Consider the following 5,894-nt stretch of genomic DNA (forward strand, 5'->3'; position numbering starts at 1 on the left):
GTGTATGGGTGCAAGGTCACCCACCAGGATATGGGACATCTACCTGTCTCTATACTTTCAAACAAGCATGATTCTCCCTCCCCTAGCAACTCCCAACTGCCAATAGTTCCTCAGGAAGAGATGGGGCTCGGTAGCACCTCCCCAGTCCTTGCCAAAAGTCTGGTTGGATTGATCTTGTGCTGGTCTTGCACAGGAGGCCATAGCTGGTGTGACATCATGCCAGAAGTTTGCATTTCACAGCATCCCTCCCCATCATCTAGCTCTTTCTACCTCCTCTCCTTTAGTGTTCCTTAAACCTTGGTAGTGGTGGTAGAGAATGAGAAAAATATCTCCTCTAGGGTTGACAACCCAGACTCTTATTCTCAGCCCTTCAACCACTTACGCATGTCAGCATCATCTGTTGCCTGCTGCAGAAAGTAGCTTCTTTGACCAAAGTTGAGAGCATCCTAGGTCCCTAGGGATAAATATAAGTGTTTAGAAGGCAATTTCACAACATGGCCATTTAGCAAAATCACAATACCAGGTTCTCTCCTAGAGCCTATGACCTCCTAAACCATGGACTTTTCACCAGGATTATAGTACCAGATATGAAATTCCATCCTCTGGAGTAGGTCCCAAATCCAATCAGAAATCAGTTATTGCTCTGACAGTCATGTCGCTGTTGTTAACATCATTCATTTTCATTAGCTTGTAGTAACTATATAGCATAATGTTTCATTTAAGACGTCTGTATGCATGTGTGTAATTCTTTTGGATCACAGTTCTCCTCCAATTGCCTTCTCTTATCTACCTCCTCACCTCTTCCCACTGGCTCCCTTCCTCCCTCTCACCTTCCTCTCCCTCCCATTTCCATGTTCTTTAACCTAGACTTTGGACACAAAAGGAAATATGTAACCGTTATCTTTCTGAGTCTGGTTCTTTTGAGCTTACATGTTAATCTTTAGTTCCATCAATTTTTCTGAAAATGGTATAATTTTGTTCATTTTTATGGCTGACTGAAACGCCCACCTTGTCAATAGACCACATTTTATACACATCCATTTCCTTAGAAATCTTTATGACACATTTATTTTGTATATTTTTATGTATGTATAAGCCTGTGTGTGTCATGGCATGCATGTGTGGGTCAGAGAAAAACTTGTACAGTCAGCTCTCTGTTTCCACCATGTGGATTCCATGGGCTGAATTCAGATTTATTGGGGTTGGTAGAAGAAGTGTTGACTCACTGAGCTGTCCCAGTGGCTCCCATGTATCCATTTTCTATATATCCATTCACTTATGGTTGGGTTCTGTGTGCATTAGTATGGTAAAAGTGTGTGTGTGTGTGTTGTAATGTAATAATAGCATTGAGAAATAGGACCTTCACAGTATGATTAAGACATGGAGACAGATCCCTCAGAGGTAAAGTTAGCCTATACACTATACACACACATGTTTTAGTGCTTGCTTGAATTTCTTTTCTTCTTCCTCCCACCATGTAAGTATGTCAAGAGCACCACTTCTGAGGAGCAGGCCTTCACCAAACACTAACCCTGCATCTTGTCTTTAAACAGCTTCTCACTATGACCAATCAAATTGTTTGTGACTCCCTTCCTTCATTAACTAAAATGAAGATGAAACCTAATATATGAATTGCAGTATTATATGAAGCATCAACAAGAAAGAATTTGTGGTAAGGTCTGGGTTCGAACTATGGGTATGAGACAGGCCTTGAACTTGTGATCCTCCAGCCTCAGCCTCCCAAGTGTTGGGATTACAGTATGTACTACTGCACCCCACTGAGAAAATACATTTCTGTTATTTACAAATGACCCACTCTCCAAGCTTTTTGTCATAGCAGTACCAAAGGAGTGAGACAGTGTTACAGCGTGGGAAACACTTTCCAAAGTCAAGGCCTCAGAGGCAGGGTCAGAAGCAAATGCTGTCTGACTGTCTCCTTTCTGTCTCTCACATCTCATTCTCCCCAGGGTGAGTCATAGAAACAGAATTCTTCTTCCCCAAGAGTGGATCCTTGAGGTGGTTTGAATGAGAATGTCCTCCAGTGCCTTTGAATGCTTGGCCCCCAGTTGGCAGTGATGTTTGAGGAGAGTTAGAAGTTATGGCCCTTCTGGGGATGACCTTTGAGATTTCAAAGCCTGGTCCTTGCTCTCTCTGCTTCATGCTTGCAGTTTAAGATGCCTGCTGCCATACTATCCCCACCCTTGAGGAATTTAAGCTTCTGCAACCGTAAGCCGAAATTAACTTTTCTTCTACAAGTTGCTTTGGTGTTTTATCACAGCAATAGACAGGTAACTAGTACAATCATAAAAGCTGACAGTAAAGGTGAGAAGTGGAACTCTAACTTTCCCTGCCTTTCTGTCTAGGAGCTGGCCATAAAGAAATTAAGACCTTTAACCAAGCCTGGTGGTGGACACTTGCTAGTTGTCTGTCTTTTGTTATAGAGATGTCCATCATAAACCTTCTGATGACCAAGAAAGGAATCACCCTTTTTCATCCTCTGCCAAGTAATTAATGTAAAAATACTTATCGTTTTTGATGACCATGAGAGCTAAGTATTAAAGAGGTATAGAAAGGCTTAAAAGGAAATTCACTGAAATATGAAATATGTTTTTCTTTGCATGGTGAATTCATATGAGTGGTTACTTTCCCATTTCTTTCTAGTTTTCCATATTTTCTAATTTCCTTTTCAATAGGGGCCAAAAAGCTTAACAACACAATGCTGTCCTTTTTTAATTAAAAAAAAATCTGTGTATATATGTGGTGTGTATGTGTGTGTACATGTTCAAATGCATGTGTTTGGCTGTGCATGTGTGTGCAGGTGCATCTGCACGTGTCACTAAATATGTATAGAGGCCCTGAGTTGATGTTAGATACCTTCCTCGATTGCCCTCCATTGCATTTACTGAGGCAGGTTCTCCCACTTAACCTAAGCTCACTTATTCCGGCCCATTTAGCTAGCCAGCTTGCCTTGGGGATCTACTGTCTCAGTCTCCAAAATGCTGGGATTAAATGTGTCTACCTGCCAGGTTTTTACATGGGTTCTAGGGATCTGAACTCCACAAGTTTATGTAGTGTATACTTTATCCACTGAGCCATCTTTTCAGCCTCCAACATCAGCTTCTAAAACGTATTGCTAAGGGCTGAAGGTGAAGCTCAGGCAAGCAGCCTTGGGTTCAGTCCCAAGACCAGAGAAATACAAAGACTAACAACAAAATACTTGACTGAGTTCATAGTTAAGTTACCAGTAGCCTTACATTCATTTCGCAATCCCTGCACGTGGTGTATTGCATGACTGTGAGTCAGAAGACGTGGCCCTACAGGATGCATGAGCACTCATGTCAGCCTTAGGGGTAGCAAGGAGGCATAGTCATACTCAAGACTTAAAACACAGCTTCAACACCAGGACACAGGGATTCTTACCAAGGAAATCATTGGAGTTCTTTGCCAAATGCTTTTGATTTCTCTGTCTTCTAGACATATGATGACAGCATACTTCCTGCCCTCTTGTGACTGAGTAGGGCACACAAGACTGAACAAGGCAAGTCAACTCTGAGCAGGAATAATGTGTGTCATTCTAGGCTAGATTCTCTACTCAGCAAAGTGGCGTCATCCAGAACCTACTTTCTCTCTAACACCACAACTGTTGAGCCCTGCTGTGGATGACTCCTTGAGAGGCTAATGAAGAAAGCATCTCTGCCACGAGAAACACGCCTGTTGTCCTGTGCCGTGGGGACTGTGGAAATTGATGAATGGGAACCATTTAGCTTAGCCATTCCCAGAGGATCAGCTAAATCTTCAGGTATCCCCTGAGATTTGAGGGCGGCTGTTCAGAAGAATAGGCTGGGATAGTGTCTATAGGAGAGTATGTGAACATGTTGCTAGTAAATTACTCCATGCTTCTAATTATTATGACCTGTCAAATATATTTCATCATAAAGAAATGCCTCAGAGAGACAGATAAGTTATTCTTTTGTGGAAAATGTGAATCACATGTAGAAACAGGTGTAGAATCACATGTAGAAAAATGTCAAAAATATGCTATGTTCTGAATGTTTGGATCCCCTCCAAACTCCTATGTTGAAATCCTACTTCCCAGACTTATGATATAAGGAATGAAGGCTTTGGGGCATTGTGAGATTAGAAGGGCCTTGCCTTCAAAAAAAGCCAGTCCCTCCCCCCATGGGAACACTCAAGGAGGAGTCATCTGTGAATGAAAGGGGCCCTTGCAAGACACCAGATCTGCCAACACCTTGATGTTGGATCTCCTAGCATCTAGAACTGTGAGAGATAATTGGGGAGGGGGTATTCAAAACAGGGTTTCTCTGTATAGCCATGGCTGCTGTCCCAGAATTTGCTCTGTAGTCCAGGCCCGTCTTGAACTCATAGATGTCTGCCTGCCTCCGCCTCCTGAGTACTGGAGGATTAAAGGCATGTGCCACCATGCCTGACAAGAGATAAACTTTTATTTGTTTTATTTATTATTTATTTGTTTATTTATTTTGTTTTAGTTATTTTAATGAACTAGGACAATGATGTATTTATGTCTCAGTCCCAAGAACCAATAGCTCATGGTCATAAATCTTTTCTTTATCTTCTAGCCATAGCTAGATACATGCCTCTCTCTCTCTCCTTTCCCCAACCCTCTCTGGTTAAGAGTATTATTGAAAATCTAGTCCAGAGCTGTGTAAGCATGTCAAATCTCATTGTTATTTTTTAAAATGTAGATTTAAATGGCAGTCAATGACAGAATAGAAATAACAGTGTAAAAACATTTCCTGTGTTCAACACCATCACTCACTTTTACTCCCTCAATACTTACTTGGTTTTCTAGAAATAAATTTCATGTAGGAAGGGGAAGTGAAGCTTAGTCACAGACAAAGAGTTTCAGAAGAGTGAGTTTCTCCTCCTTTGTCTTCTAAAAAGGACCCGTGCTGGGAATTCAACTCCATTAGCTGAGAGTTCCAGCACCACATACACCAAGCAAGGAATAACCACAACACTTGAGAGCTGGCGCCAAGAGAATCAGAGGTTCAAGGTCATCCTCCATTACAGGGAATTTAAGGCCTTTAATTCTTGACTAAAAAATAAAAATAAAAAAGTTAATTAAAAAATAAAAGACCAATGGTGCAGTAGTTGGTTTTAATATATGTAAACTTTCTTACATACAAAATATTAAATGTGGGCTGGGAAGATGGCTCAATAGTTAAGAACATTTACAGTTGTTACAGAGGACCCAGGTTCAGTTCCCAGCATCCAGTTCAAGGTGGTTTACAACCTCTGGTTCTAGAGGATCAGATGCTCTCTGACCTCCACAGGTACCTCATTTAGGCACACATCCATAGACATAATAAATAAGTAAATAAATATTAAATCTATATCTAATCTGTAATACTAAATCATTTATCATCAAATTTTGTAAACATATCTAAGAATTTTTACCATTCCAAATGTTTAATATTATAAAAAAGATATCATATCTTTCACTACAGTCATAGGAAAATGTTAAATGTCAAAATAATTATATTTAAATTTAAATAAGTTTAGAAGTTAGTTATCATTCTATGTTAGGTTTCTGCTTTCTTATTTTTCATAAAGCCATTTGAATGAGGATCCTTTTCAAAAACTGTTGAGTGTGTGTGTGTGAAGAGCAGGAATCCTACTGTGTAGAGATATAGCCATGGATGATCTGGTACTTGCTATATAGACCAGGCCAGCCTCAAACTCACAGAGATCTAAGTGCCTCTCCTCTCGGGCTGGAACTAAAAGTTTGTGTCACCATACCCAGCCCCTATTGATTATTTTTATACATTCAAGGACCATCATAATATAATTTCTCTACAAAACTGCAAAGATATAGACACAGCATATTGGCACACATATGTGTAAGCCTTGTT

Source organism: Phodopus roborovskii, unplaced genomic scaffold, assembly GCF_943737965.1.
Source record: "Phodopus roborovskii unplaced genomic scaffold, PHOROB, whole genome shotgun sequence".
Lineage (NCBI taxonomy): Eukaryota > Metazoa > Chordata > Mammalia > Rodentia > Cricetidae > Phodopus > Phodopus roborovskii.